Raw genomic sequence first — 16,255 nt, forward strand, 5'->3', positions numbered from 1 at the left:
CTGTGGTGCCCCCCTTAGGACTGTTAGTATGGCAACAAACAGGCTCTGTGGTGGGTCTAGACCTCTGGAAAGGCTTCCAACAGTGAAGGCACCTTTACTTCATGCATTCAAGAAGGCACATAAGACAGTTTTATTGTAGAGAGCGTTTGCTGGAGCTAAACTGTTTTGTTTTTATTCTTCATATGTATATTTTTAACTTGCATGTTTTTATCTTATTAATGGACTGTTACATTGTGTCCTTGCAATTTGTTGCATTGTGAGAGACTTTCAGCCTAAGGAAATAAAGTTGGATATAAATATTTTAAACAAACAAACATGCATATAAATCTATTTAGGGCAATTAAAATTTTTCTGATCTTATTTTCCCCCAACAATACTTGCCACTAGAATTAGTAGTTCTAATTCACCTACCATGCATTTATTTCAGCATTAGGATATAAACACAAAGGTTTGGATACATCCAAGCACCAGCAGAAACTTATTGCTGATCTGAATCGTTCCCACTTTCCCCTTCCTCACAGCAACCCAAAATCCCCTGATGCCTAACAAAAAGCTCCTAATGTGCAGTGGCAAAGAACCTGCCAATACTGTCCCCCTGTGCTGCATGTGATAAGGGAAGCCCCACTCTGGAAGAGGAAGGAAGCATCAATTCCCACTCCTCGTTCAGGCTCTTGGGTCTGCTTTATTATCTGTGCGGATCTCAAAACCTCCAGCACCAACTTTTGGGCAATCTCACTGAGTAGCTGGAGCAGGGAAAGCAAAAAAGACCAGTATCTTCATGTTCATCTCATTCTATTTTTATTTTGTTGTTGTTGAAATATATTTGTGTATAATTTTTTCCCTCTTCACCATAGCCTTTCAGATTAGTGACTGAGTGTACAGAAACTGAACCATCTTAATTCTCCCCTTTGAAAGCATAAAGCATTTAGATAATCTACATATCAATTTAAAAGCTGTTCTACAACTATTGTTTATTATTTATTTTTATTTTACAAAATTTATATCCCACCTTTCTGCCCTGACAAAGAACCTCGGTTGCTAACAAGTTAAAAAACACACAGTAATTTTTTAACCACTCAAGAAAACAGTCATCAAAATAATTAAAACCAGAGCTAAAATACATACAGAATAAAACAACAATACAAAACACTGGGCAGGAAGAAGAGATCACCAAGAGAATGCCAAATGAAGAAAAAAAGTCTTCACCTGCTGGGAAAATATGGCAACAGAAGGGCACAGATGAAGCTCCCTGAGAAGAGGGTTCCAGAGTTTTGGTGCCACTACTAAGAAGGCCCTTTCTTGAGTTGCCACTCGCCTAATCTCAGAAGACAGGGGCACCCAAGCAGTGCCGCCAAAGATGACCTCAATGGCCAAGCGAATTCATAAAGGACTCCTTTAGGTATGTTGGTCCCAAACGATGCAAGGCTTTAAAGGTCAGCACCTTGAAATGTGCCTGGAAACAGATCAGGAGTCAGTGTAGATTAGCTAAGACTAGCATGATATGATCCCTACAACTCATGAAACTGGTTACAGCATTCCACACCCACTGAAATTTCCTAATACTTCTCAGAGGCAGCCTCATGTAGAGTGCTTTACAATACTCTAATCTAGGTGTAACCAGGGCACACAATAGTGCCACATCTTTTCTGCCCAGTGAAGACTGCAGCTGGCTAAACCAACTGAAGCTGGTAAAAGGCCTCCTAGTGACAGCTGCCACCTGCTTATTCTTCTGCTCCATAGTAGCTTTTCTGTCTTATCAAGATTAAGCTTCAGTTTGTTAGCCAACATCCACTCAAAAACTACCTCCAGGGTTTCCATAGCTTCCTGGCACCAACAGGGAGCATGAAGACAGAGCTGGGTGACATCTGTATATTGATAACAACCCAACTAAAACCTCCAGTTGGCCTCATGTAGATATTAAAAAGCACATGAGAAAAGACAGACCTTATGGGATCTCACAGGCCAAAGAACTTGGCAGTAATCCCCGATCATCACCTGAATTCCACCCTGTAGATCAGACTGCGACCACCACCAAATGGCATAGCGATCCCATAAAAGCAATCCAGAAGGATACTATAATCAATTATACTGAAAGCCACTGACAGGTCCAGAAAAATCAGAGTCACACTCCCTCAGTCAATTTCCCAATGCAGGTCATCAATTAGCAATCTGGTCCCATTACAGAAACAGTGTTCCTCATCTCAAAACATTTTCTACTGCATACCAAATCTAAATTCTTGTTTCTAATACCATCCTCTCATTAATTCATTAAGAGCTTACAACTTTGCCAGCCCTGCTTGTAGATCAGTAAACATTTGCCACCTTGGCTCCTCCTCAGTCTTCATTAACAGTTTACCTGGTCATCTCATAACGCCTGCAATCTTCAAGACAGGAAGGAAACCCATCTACCTCACTACAGAGATCCCAGACAGGGCATATCACTGGTGAAACTTGCAGCTATAATTCATTAAAGTGAAAGTAGGATAATATGTCTTGCTAGGATCTTAGAGAAATGAGATCCCTAGCAAGCACAAACAAGACACTCTCATTTATCCTGTTACCTTCTCTAATTGGGCCCTACAGACTATCAATGAAACAAATGGTTTTCTTAAAACTGATGCATTCTTATTTGTTTGACATCAGGCTTCAACAGTTTGAATATTTTCTCTGTCCTGTGTATTTAACTATGCAATGTATGTACGGCTTTATAAATCCTTTCAATGTTAAAATGCTGTCTCACAAGGTTGTACTCTGAGAATTTAAGTAGTGCCAGACAGCAGAAGACAAAACAGAATTCCGTCAGCAGACAGCATTGTCTACAAGAATAATACAGGCATTCAAGAACAGTAAAAGGTAGTTTAATGCTAGATAGCAAAATAAAAATAGCCATTTCAGAGACCAATACTTTTGATCCTTGAAACAATCAGAAAACCTTGAATGCCATTTTATTGTATCTTAAATCTATGTTAACAGCTTATAGTTTAACAGCAGAAAGTAACAGACTTCCTAAGAAAAACAATGATAGCAACATTTTTAACAGTTGAATTATCTATAGGTAACACACAGCATAATCCTAAATAGAGTTAATCCAGTCTAAACCCATTGATTTCAGTGGGCTTAAACTGGAGTAACTGTTTAGGATTGCACTGATAGTCACACTAAGAGATTTTAAATACTGCTAAAGATGTATCCACAACATTAAATTTGTAAAAATTTTAAGGTGAACAAAGCTTCAACAACTACCACTGGTTTATTTGTATGTTAGTCAGTCATCTGAAATCCTGAACATGCTGGACTGATTGCAATTCTGGCAATCACAAGCAAAAGTATTTGTCAGCATTGCAATAGTGTACATCATTTAGCCTACATAGTCAATTTAAGAGCTACAATTTTTGCAAAGAACATGTATAGATTTCATTATATCAAGATAAATCACTCTTGTAAACACTACTCAAAGGCAACTGTCTCCTACTTAGACCCCTCACAGACCAGAGTCATTTTACTTATTCAAAACATTTTATCTCCCCTTTCTATCCAATTAAAGCCCTCAAGGTGGTAAACAACTAAAATGTTTTTAAAAGCTATATAACAACACACACACGTTTATTCCTTGCTTCCTCAAGACAGTCTTGCTCACACCTTAAGGTATGGGATCCAAGTATTTAAAAAGAGAACGAATAATCCTAAAGAAGTCTATTTAATGTGGATTATTCACAGGAGAATATTCTTAGTTTTACGCAGTATAAAACCCATGTAGAGAGACCCCAGTGACAATTTGGAGTAGGTACATAAGGAGAAAATGTAGTCAGTGAACCCCACTCTGTTTACCCTAACAGGCAAACCCAACCGTTCTGCTATATTCATATTTGTCCACACACCAACCAGGAAGTGGGGAGGGAGGTTATACTGTAAGGATGCACAAAGTCACCCAAAAGAGGAGTACCAATTAAAATTGGTGAGCAAACAACTGTCTGTTTCAAGTCTGCCATATATAGCATTTGCATGTTATGAAAAATTCAAAAGTATTTTGGAAACATGTCAAATTATTAGACACTTAACCATGCTCAGTATTGTATTTTGACATTTCAGCCACCAATAGTTGGTAATGACACGTTTTCCTGAAATCAGTTTTACCACCAATTAGAGTACTTAAAGTTATCATCTTTCATAGTGCAACAAACACCTCTAATCCACTAAAAGTTTGAAAGAATATTAGAAATAGCTTAAGAGTGAAAAACAGCCACAACCTTACTTCCAATAAAATACACTAAAGTTAACAAGTAACATAAGCATATAATATGCTTCACACCACACTTACAAGCCCCTGTAGGAAATCATTACAAAGTTAAAATCCCACACTGCTGAGAATGCCGTTACAGTTTCAAATGGCAGACACATCCCTGCAGGAGTTATGCTAGTGCAGCTTAATTTCTGAGGCTCTGTAAAACCACTGATTTGCTTTTCTCCACCAACAATGGGAGGGGGCTGTGAGAAAAGTGCTTTATTTACATAAAGGGTGAACTTCCAGGCTACGATCACAGAAACTCTCTAAGCAGAGACCCCAGGAAAGCACCATAACTATAATGCTCCGAAGCTATATAAAAAAAGCGAGAGATCTCCTTTAGATACTTAAGCACATCTCTTCTCGAATGGATATATTTCAATTCCCCTAACCCAGAACTTGATTTTTAGAAGCGGGGGGAGATGTTTACTTCCAAAGAGAGGATCTCTGTTCAACGCCCCCTCCAGAGAAAAGAGAGCACAGCCTCTTTCAATTCCTGGCAAGTGAAAAGTGCATTAAAAAGGGGACGGGGGGGGGCTTAGCCAGAGTTCCTTTCCCTCCTTCCACTCCCACCACCACCCAGCAGGGCCCAGCCAATAGCAGCAGGAAGGGGCTGCGCTGGGGCAGGGTGCCCCTGCGAGAGGGGGAATAGGCCAAGTATGGGAAAAGAGGGACTCGCAAGCATTCTTCAGCCTTGGGAGAAAGCAGCTCCTAGGGCGGGCGGAGAGAAGGAAGGAAGGAAGCCCGAGCACGGGAGCGCCACATTTGAGGGCGTCTTGCCGGCTCCTCCTCCTCCAGTCTCCCTTTCAGGCCACCAAGGAAAGGGAGGAATTACAGAAGGGGGGACCTAGGCAGGCTTGGGGAAGGGAGGGGGAACCATTTTTTAAAGACAAGGTCACCCCCGCCCCCACAAACACCCCGCTCAGGAAACCACCCCGCTCGCCTCTTCTCCCTCCCGCGTAAGAAAAGGGCGGCAAGTTTAATATGAAGAGAACGGCTGAGGGCGTTGAAGGGACGGCAGTTGGGGAGGGGAGAAAGGAAAACGGGGCCGCGGGGCTCTTCCTCCTTTCTTCCTCCCCTCTTGCCTCAAATCACCGGGGGGGGGGGGAGAGGTGGCGCGGAATAAGGCGCCTTCCCCGCGCCGTCCTCCCTCTTACCTTCCTGTCCCTCGCAGCGGCTTTTCTGGTTGAAGCGGGCACGGCCAGGCAGGCTGAGCGACAGCCCGTCCAGCTCTCTCTCCGGCCCCGCCGAGCCGCCGCCGTCGCTGGCTACCGCAGCCAATCGCCGCGATCCCCCTCCCTCCCCTTCCGCAGCTCGCCCAGTCCCCCCCTCCTCCCGTCAGCTTCAAAATGGCGCCAACTTGTCTCCTGTTCCTGCGATGGACCCCACCACTGAGTGGTGGGGAAAGGCGAGCGGCAAAATGAGGCAGCAGCGGCCTCTGCTGGCTCAAGGAGATTTTTAAGGGAGGGGGAGCGAGAGAAAGGCGAATTGCATAAAACTAAACACCCGCCATCGAACCTCGTGCAGTGGGGAGGGAAGTTACCTCAGCGATGGCTCTTGGCACTTCAGGAGATCTCCTGGCAATGCTGCGAAATGGGTTTGTTACGGGAAGGGGGTGGAGGAAAGGAGCAAGAGCGATCGAAGTTGCTGTTCTTCTAGCTGTAACATGCGATCCTTAAACGTGTTGTAGAGCAGAAGACTGCCCGACTGTGTAATGCCTATGTGTAGGCTTAACTCAGCAGCAATTCGGGTTGTGTGCAGCGAGCGAGACTAAAGAGTAAGCGTTGCGCCTTTATTATTAACTTAGCAAGGGTTGTGGACAAAATGGGAAAATCCCTAACCTCAATGTCCAACATACTGCTCCTATTGAGTCTGTAATTCAGTGGGGGGGGGGGGGAGTATGATCTGTGAAGAGGATTTTTTTTATGGCAAATCATTGATTATAATAGAACGTGCAAATCAAAACATTCATCTTAAAGCGTGCAATAAATTGTACTACCAGCACGGGTAGCTCACAAATATACTTTTGATGCTCTGTCAAAATAAACACATGATATTAAATGCTTGAATGAAACCATGGCTTTTAAGAACTTGACAGCTATTGAAACAAAGTAATCATAAACAACACTAAATGTTGTTCAGTGCAATCCTAAAAAGAGTTACTCCAGTCTAAACCCATTGAAATTAGGATTGCTTTTTAGTCTCCCTTTTTCAAGCTAGTCCATATTGATAATGAAAAAAACAATTAGAAAACAAATTGACCAGTAATTTAATTTGTTCCCCTTCTCTGTCTTCTTTCTATGAATATTCACTTTTCAAGATAGTTGATGCAGAGGTATAACACCACTGTCAGAAATAAAGTTTGAATTATAAAGTGTACTATTTATGATCAACCTTTAAAGTTAAAGGTGCCCTGTAAACAATATTTTTAAGTACTATGCATTTTTCTGGCCATTTCTTTGCTGGGGCACCATCTAGAGTTGCTTTGGAACCCAGAGAGCTATCCCTTAAGGGTCCCATTTTATTTCATAAGCCTTACTCCCAGAAAGTGTTCTTAGAATTACAGCTTTATCTCCACATAATTGTGTATCATCATGTTAAAATTAATATCTATGTAAAATTAAGTGGCCAGGTTTTTTTATGGCTGAAAAATAAATGTTAGACTGTAAAAAAATTAAATATGTATATATGCAGTGGCGCCCCATGGCACAGAGTGGTAAGCTGCAGTACTGCAGTCCAAGCTCTGCTCAGGATGACCTGAGTTTGATCCTAGCGGAAGCTGGGTTCAGGTAACCAGCTCAAGGTTGACTCAGCCTTCCATCCTTCCAAGGTTGGTAAAATGAGTACCCAGTTTCCTGGCGGTAAAGTGTAGATGACTGGGGAAGGCAATGGCAAACCACCCCGTAAAAAGTCTGCCAAGAAAATGCCATGATGTGACGTCCCCCTGTAGGTCAGTAATGACTCGGTGCTTGCATAAGGGACTACCTTTACCTTTATGTATATATGCAAATAACACATTATCAGGGTTTTCTCTGGTAGAAGTTAACAGCCCTGAAAATTCTCTTTAAATATTGATAAACTTTTTCTATTAGTACACTCAAGGTTTTTTTAAAACCAATCGGTGCTACATATAATTTTTAAACTCTTTCCCTGTTTAATTAATCCTCCCAACACGACTGGTGTTATACACAAATGTTAAATATAGTAGAAGACTGCATCCTACCATTCAACTAAGCATAGTTTGACAAACTAGTTCCAACAACTGGGATGCCACCCAATCATTGTAGCTTTGCCCTATGTAATGGCTTGCATCATTAACTGTGATTCTCGAAATCTTATGCTACAATAAAGTTGGTTAGTCTTAAAGGTGCTACTGGACTCTTTTTGATTTTGCTACTACAGACTAACATGGCTAACTCCTCTGGATCTAAGGCCTTTATAAGCAACTGTTGGCAAGTTATTTCAATGAACTGCAACTCTGCTTAGGAACACACTCATGGGCTGCAGCCCTATGCACACTTACCTGGGAATAAACTTAATTGAACACAATAGGCCTTACTTCTAAGAAGACATTGCTGTGCTCTTGATCATTTCAATTTCTCAGGGAACTGTTGGCAAATGTTTGCTATCCATCTTCTGCTATGGAAGAGAGACTTGTTATTTAAACAGAGATTAGAACCTCATCCTAGAAAAAGAATGAGAGGCAGAATGCAAAAGTAAATGAGATTGGTGGGCAGCAGCTAAATAAGGGAGTCTAGAGGTTGGAGAATTGTCTGCCAGGCAGTCATGGGCACTGAGCAGTTGCTGAGTCTAACCAGGGAGGGCACCAATACTTTCATAGAAGTATACGAAACATCCCATTTCACTTAAAAAAGGAAATCCTTTTTTCTCACCAATGTAGCACTATGATTGGGTTGTAGAGGAGGACACATCCTGTTGAATTCTCCTTTGTCTGCTGTTCTTAAGTTACAGGAAACCTCTGAACCTAAAAACACTAAGATAGTAATGCCTGGAACATGCTAAAACAAGATTCAGAATTTCAGAGATTAGTTTAAACAAATCCGCCATGGAAAGAAGGAAGATGAGAAATTGAGCATTCTGGCAGACTCCCACAGTGGGGTGCTAGAGTCTTGTATATTAGAATGTGGCAGCAGCCTCCCTAGGATTCATCCACCTCCTTCTGTACAATATTGACAGTATTAGCATAGCTGCCTCAGTTGCTGAAGCATGACTGCACCCAGGCCTAGATCTGGCTGGTCTGCCATCATTTGTCCAGCCTGTAAATTAATCTGCTACAGTACCCTTAGGCCATATTCTAGGGCAACAAATTCCAAAGGGGAAGCCATGTTATCTTTATTTAGCAAATGTAAATAAAAAAAGATTCCTCTAGCATCTCAAAAAACTTAATATTTATTGTGTCCATGAACTTTAAGCCACAATAAATCTGCTAGTAACTGCTTTGAGTCTTCTGTAAGAAAGGCAGACTAAGGAATAAATAAATAAATAAATAAATAGTACTCTGTTGTTTCTCTGCATGTGTGTGTGTGTGTGTGTGTATCTGTGTGCATGTGTCTATGTGTCTATGTATATATATGCTAATCAGGCTAGAATGTGTATTTGGCCCCACTGTTATCCCTCAAATAGTTCTGCTATGCTTATGTGGCAATCTGCAGTAGCAAAGCAAAACAGCAACACTTTAACGACCAACAAAATTTATTCCAGCCTAAGCTTGTCTGAGTCAGAGCTCACTAGGTGGGTCACTGGAGTCCTTCTTTGATTTACTTATTTGGCATGGAATAATAGATTTTCACATAACTGCTTTACCTAACTGTTACCAAAAGTGAGTGCAAGAAGCTGAAGCAGAAATGCAGAGTTTCTATCTAGGCACGGCAGTTCCCTGTTTTGGATAGTATAGTGGCATGGATTGTATGGGGTTAGTATCTCCAATGACATGCCACAATGTATGAACTGGCTCAGCAGCTTATTTAATTTACTTGTCAGTGTCAAGAACAGGTGAGTGAAATTTTTCTGTAAAGGAGGAGTAAAATATTATTGTATTAAGACAGTTTTAAAAATCTTTAATCCACTACTGCCCACCAAATACACAGAATTATTATCAAATACCCCAAAGACAAAAACATTTTTTTTAAAAAAATTAGAAACATAAAAACAATACTACAAAGACAAGTTTATTTATATAGGTATATTTATGATTGACACATCTTATACACAGACATCAGGCATGGTTAAGAGTGACAGAACTCTAATCTAGAGAACCGGGTTTGATTCCCCGCTCTTCTGCTTACAGCCAGCTGGGTGATCTTGACTCAATCACAGCTCTTTTAGAGCTCTCAGCCCCACCCACCTCACAGGATGATTGTCTTGAGAATAATAATAACACACCTTGTATTTCACTCTGAATGTGGCATTAAGTTGTCCTGAAGGGCTACTTGAATGTTGTTATTATTATTAAGTAACTGCTAGGTTTCATTCCTGCTTGCTGCTTTTATGGGCCTGGGGGAAGTATCTGGGATTTTATCATTGGGGTGGGATGAGCAGTATAAGCAATGTTCCTTCACTGGCTATCAGAAGCCATGGCAAGTGGGGAACAACAGGCTGCCTAAATTCCTGAGTGCCCCCTCCATTTACAGTCCCCAAAGGATTTATAGATCACCCCTGATTAACAAGGCCGACTAACAAGTAAGGCAAATGTATTAACCTCCCTGACTACTGCAGTTATCTTTGGAGGCCTTGCTTTGGGTGCTCCCACTTTCTGAGATTAGGTGGGTGGCAACCTGGGAGAGAGCCTTCTTAGTTGTGGCACAAAAACTCTGGAACTCTTTCCCCAGGGGGATTCACTTGGTCCCTTCTGTTGCCATCTGCCAATGGGAGAAGACTTTTTAAAGGGAGCTTTAACTCTCAAAAGCTCATTCCCTGGAAATCTACTAAGGGTCTCACCATACAAGCCAAAATACACTCAAATTACATGGGTAATTCGAGTGTATTTTGTCTCCTGTGGTTTGACCCTTAGTCTTTAAGTTGCTACTGGACCTGAATCTTGCTCTTCTACGACAGACCAACACAGCTACCACCTGAAACTTGTTGCACTTGGTATTCCTTCAGTGATCCCTGCAATTTTTACCTTTCATATTCAAGCTCTGGCTTTTAATCATTTTGATATATTTGCTGGTTTTAATGGCTTTTAGGATTATTTTAATCTGTATGTTTTAATTTGTTAGTTGTCTTAGTAGCCCTGTTGGGACAGAAAAGCAAGGTAAAAACTTGTTAATAAATATCTGGTTACATCAACCACACTAAATTGTTGTTACATACCAGGTTGTTGATGATAGAAAATCTGGATCAAAAAGTAGGTTGTTTGGGTATAAAGGAAGACATGGTTCCAATACCTGTAAGAAAATCAGTAGAAACCTGCTTGACACAGACACCATAGAACTAGGAGTGTGTTTTGGCAAAAGTGATTGAGTAATAGGTTAGATTTCCTTCCAAGCCACAAGAAGAAAGGTTACATCTTCTAGGAGAAAAAGACAGAATTCCTGCCCAGTTTCTAAAGGGGGGGGGGGGCGGTTGGCTCTGAGGAGAACCTCAGGTCTATTGTAAAGTGAAAACAATTTTAAACTCGCTTCAGGAAACCTGAGCGGTCATAGAAAACTTTCTGAAGAAACATTGTTGCTCTAACTAAAGTATTATGTAAAACACCTCTCACTGCTAAAAACCAAGAATATAAGAAACTAAGCTTCAATAAAACTATTTTACCTGTTACTTAAAATGTATTCTGTTCTACCACCAGAATTTTACCTTAGCTCTTTCATTCCCTGACTACACTTATTTAATCCCTGCCTGTTAAATAAAGTTACTTCCTTTTGAACATTATTCAGTCTGCAGTGCCATTTCCAACAAAAAGGAAGAGGGCTCCTGCTTCTCCCCATCAAGTTCCTAGTTTGAGGTAAAAAGCCAAAATTATATCTGCCTGTCAGGGTGGGACAAACAGACTTTCAGACCACAAGAATTAACACGCTACTTGGGGCTGCTCAGCAAGAGCTGGCAAACTGAATTTTAGTGCAAAAATCTGCCTCACGGCGGGGGAATGAAATGGAGGGGGGAGTGTCTCTCATAGCATCCTTATAGGCTATACACTTCAGGGCATTTTCTCTTGAGTAATCACATTAAAACAAATTGGAATGATGAGTTGTTTCAGCATGCAGCTAGCAATCATGTTGCCTCTTACTTTGAACTGAATGTCTCTGCTGCAGCAGTTGGGGGCATTTGCAGTGCACCAAAAACTCCAGTTCTTTCTGTTAGCAAACAGGCACCCAGGATGGTCTATAAAACATTAACTTCTAGAGATAGAAGATAAATCAACCTTGGCTAAGACATTTATATTGTTTGCTCCACCTTCCAGCTGCTCCCTAACTTAACCTCTTTACAACTAATCAGAATGTACTTGGGCAGGAAAATCAATCTGACTGTCTCAATGACCAGCAGCTGTTCAGTTTTAGATTTTTAACAAAGAAATAAACTCTTTCTACACCTGAAGGAAATTTCAGCAACGAGCCAGTATGGCGTACTGGTTAGCGTGTCAGACTAGAACCTGATTCAAATCCCTACTCTGCCATGAAAGTCTGCTGGGTGACCTTAGGCCAGTCACACTCTCTCAGCCTAACCTACCTTGCAGAGTTGTTATGAGGATAAAATGGAGGCACAGAGAACGAAGGAGGCTGCTTTAAGTGCCCATTGGAGAGAAATGTGGAGTATTAAAAAAAATCCCTTCAGTTTCATCAACATACTCACTTCAGAATAAGACGTGCTGAACTCAACGGTCATTTCTGAGTTTAAAAATTCATAGGCTTAAACTGTAACATTAGAAGTAATTTTCTGGACTCTGAAACTGCATGAATAGTCAGGTTGTTGGGCTGTGGGCTTAGAGCTCACCAGTTAGACTGAAATCCAGGAGGTCTTGTACAATGAATGTGTTCAGAAGTAGAACAAACTAATTTGTTAAGTATAATTAACTATATTACTATGTTACTTTGTGTAGGGGAAAGAATCTTGGGCTTGCATGTTCGAATCCCTTACTCAGCTAAGAAGTTCATTTGTGACCTTAGGCATGTCATCATCTTATAAAATTGTTGTAAGGACTAGATGAGGCACAAAACACTATATGTCATTTAAAAAAAATCAATTACAAACAAAGTATCATTGACCAGCAGGATTGCGAATAGGCCTGAAGAATAAATATTCTGTCCCATTGCTATACTAGAGGCTTAATGTATGGAAACTGAAAGTTGGTGTAGATAAATAACATCACCAGGTAAATAACATCTCATTAAAATTACAAGACATTCTCCAGGAAGATGATGATCCTATTTACAAGTATTAATTATCTTATTTACTCTGCAGTCAGAGAGTGACTTGCTTTCCTAAAAGGAATGGCTATGGAACTTGGGTATGAGAAATGGCTAAAAGAGGTGTCACTGTAGGCTTCCCAGTTGCTCACCCGTGGCAGGCAATCTCCAGGAGGTTAGCTAGATTGCCCGCTGATGATTGCCCGCCACCAGCAGGCAACATAGAAATATGCACACCAAACGAGTTCCAAGTGAGGCATGATGATGTCAGTTCCCAAAGGGACATCATCATGCCAGCTGTGGGCATGCTCCCACACTCCATTGAGGGTAATTTTGCCCCAAACAGGTTGAATTGGCTCCATGCAAAGCATGGGAGCACACCTGTGGGCAGCATGATGATGTCACAGGAAATGGCATCATCATGCCTCACCAGGAGTGTGCATATGTTGCCTGCATGTACATTATGTGCACACAAGAACACTATTCCAGGTAAGTCACAGGTTCCCCCCCCCCTTCCTGTGAGGGTATAAGGACCTGGGAACCCTAGGTGCCAGGTATTTTTGAATACTCACTCAGGACTGCAAGCTAAGCAGAAATAAAGTCTGCTCTTCAGCCTTTGGCATCCTTGTGATCTACAGATACTACCTGGTGAAGGTTTTTATGGCATGAAGGTGAGCATTACCACCTGCTGATGCCTGTGGATCATGCCTGACAGGTGTAGGGACCTTTTTAAAAGCTGCTATCCCTACTTTACCTTAAGTCAGACCATTGATCCATTTAGCCCAAAATTACCTATTCTGACATAAATTAACTTTCCCAATATTACTAAGATCCTTTAATTGGAATAACCAGGAGTTGTATTATGACCTTTGATATGCAGGGAATGTACTTTCTTTGTGTGGAAGGGCCTTGCTCATTGCTCTGGTATATCTAACGTGGATTCTGAATCATCATTTCTTTAATTGGTTTGAGCAGAGAAGGACTGCTAGTCTTTGAGTTGTGTTTCATAGGTAGCTGAAATATATAGTTTGACTGAAAGAAAGAATGCAAGTGAACTTCATGATGATTGCATCTAAGAGAACAGAGAGACGTACACAAAAGGTCACAGAACATGGGCAGTTAGTAAAGTTGCTCCTATATTACGAAGAACCTGCCCCTAAGTCAGTCTGGCTTGCTAAAGGTGAGAGGAGGCCTAGAGTGTGACTGAGGGAACTGCTGATTTCCTCGCAGGCTCAAGCCAGCAATAGAAAACCTCAAGAGCAGCAGCCGCCATCACCACGGAAGAGCAGACAGGGAATGCAGCAGCCCTGCCCTTCTTCTTTAAGTGAATATTTTTGCCTTGCTGTTCTCTTTGTGATACTGGACACCATTTGTGTTACTGGCCCTTCTTCAGAGTGCCCTTTCTGAAGTTATTGTGTTTGTGATAAATGTTTGTTATGTTGAAAAGAATAATACCTAGAGTGTGGGGTTTTTTTGAAGCAGTTTCATAATTGCTTGCCAAGCCAGGATGTTGTCATTCTTTGGCTTGGCTTCTGGCAGGTGAAAAAATTTTGGGGTGTTCCCTTTCCGACCTCTCCTTCTGCCGTATGTTGAACAATTCCACATCTTGCTTCATGACCGAGATTTGTTGTTGATCTTGAAAGTGGGTGGGTGGAGGTTGTTGGCCCCCACTGTCTTGCCGTGGAGTTGACCAGCCACCTCGGGCCACCTTGAAAGCCAAACGTGCTTCCTTGAATCTGGTATCTTTGTCTCATGCTTCATTTTGGTGACAGCCAGCAACCAATCTCTCCCCCCACCTTTGGAGGCTGAGGCGGATCGCTTCTCCTCTTTGGACCCTCAGATGGGTCTTCACTGGTCAGCCGCCTCTTGTCCTCAGGTGCACGTTCTCCTTCAGTGGGGCTGACTTCATAATCCATGTGGGTGTCGTGCAGTTCTGCTTCATTGCACTGCACCCCCAGCCTTGTCTCCTGACGATCTGATACTGATGCAAGAAGCAGCACACCTTGATGGTGCTGGGATTTCTTTCCCATTGGTGTTTGCACATTGACCAGGGCCTGGAATGGAAGAGGACTCTCCCTCTTCATTCCTGTACCAGCGGAACCCCACAGCTGGCTCATGCTCCTTGCCAATGCAGGTCTTATTTTTCTGTCCATTCCTGACTCACCCCAAAGGTCCCTACAAACAAAAAACTCTGCACCTTCTCAGTGCCTGATTCTGTCCTCAAGAGTTGTGTGGCAACTGTGCCAACTTCTAGATTATACATGCTCCTTTGCCCAAGCCACCATGTCATGCCACCCCATCTGCCAAGTGAGGTGTTCTCTCTCTCTTCCCACCTGGGAAGCTGAAGATGGAAGGAGCATGCTCTAAACTCTTCCCTGTGACCTTGTGAGGTAGGCTCTGGAGTCTTTCTCTTCTAAATGAGCCACCATGGCTGGGTGTTTGCTCCCTGTAACTTAAGGGACCTTCTTGTCCTTGGACAGTTGCCCAGGGGAACAATTTCTCCCAAGGATGATACACAGTGCTGGCTTTCCAGTTAGGAGGCCATCTGAGAAAAATAGTTGCAATGATCTCTACTAAAAAGCTTTATTACTATAGCTTCAACTGTAAGGTAAAATACAGGCTAATGAAAATGAAGACGGGTCAGAGTTATTAGCTAAAAGGAACTTACAGTTTCTGAGCACTAGCCCCAACAGAAACGGGTAGTTGAGAGTGTACACACAAAGACAAATAATAGCTACCTTTAGAGTGCAGCCCACATGGGCTCTTAAGGTCCTGGATCCCCAAAGCCCAGGAAATCCTTTTGCCCAATAGCAAGTGACTGCAGATCAAAGGGTGCATCTGTTTTAACACAGGGATGTGAAGCAACTTCCCTCCCGAGAGTGAGAGGTGGTTCCCAGGAAGCCCCAGCCACCTAGAAGCCAGGCCACCCCATCTCCTTCATTCCATGACAGGGATGCATCAAATCTTAAATGTATTTGATATAACAGACCACTACCGTAATCTTTTGAGATCCTGTTTTAGGTGCCTTTGCTTTCCATATTTAGGTGGATGGCAACTTGAGAGAGAGCCTTCTTGGATGTGACACAAAAATTTTAGCACTCCCACCTCTGGGATATTTGTCTGTCCTTCTTTATCACTGCATTCTGCTGGCGAGTGAAGACTTTTTTTGCTTCATTCGGTGTTCCTTTATTGACTTCACCTTCTGCCCTATGTTTTAATTGTAATTGCAATTGATTTTATAATAGATTTAATAGTGTTCCACTTCTAATTGTTAGCCACCTTTGTGACTCTGTTTAGGCTAAAATATGGGATGTAAATAAAATAATTAAAGTAATAATAAAACAGCAACCAAGTGAATGAAAATCCAGCTTTTCAGATGATTGGCCTGATGCTTCTTGGATCCTGGAATTGCACAATATTTTTGTTGCTTTTTGCTTTTTGGGGGGGGGAATTTTTATAGAGACCGTTCTTGGAATTTTTATAGATAATTATAGAAAAGGTCAGCTCTAACTTATGAAAAGCTGAAATAAATGTTAGTTTTTAAGATGTCACTGGACTTTCTATTTTATTTTGCTATAATAGATTAACACAGCTACCCCGATATAATTTA

At 41.8% G+C, this 16,255-nt stretch overlaps 1 protein-coding gene across 2 annotated transcripts in view; it reads right to left on the bottom strand.

Moving 5' to 3' along the window:
- PDS5B (PDS5 cohesin associated factor B) overlaps window positions 1–5,543 on the bottom strand; it is a 103,063-nt gene extending 97,520 nt beyond the window's left edge. For both annotated transcript variants that reach the window (XM_054973960.1, XM_054973959.1), the window contains exon 1: window positions 5,440–5,543. The gene's annotated coding sequence lies outside the window, so the exon portion shown is untranslated. The remainder of the gene's footprint in view (window positions 1–5,439) is intronic.
- Between the last annotated feature and the right edge of the window lie 10,712 nt (window positions 5,544–16,255).

The sequence above is a fragment of the Eublepharis macularius genome, chromosome 3 (assembly GCF_028583425.1).
Source record: "Eublepharis macularius isolate TG4126 chromosome 3, MPM_Emac_v1.0, whole genome shotgun sequence".
NCBI classification, from domain to species: Eukaryota; Metazoa; Chordata; class Lepidosauria; order Squamata; family Eublepharidae; genus Eublepharis; species Eublepharis macularius.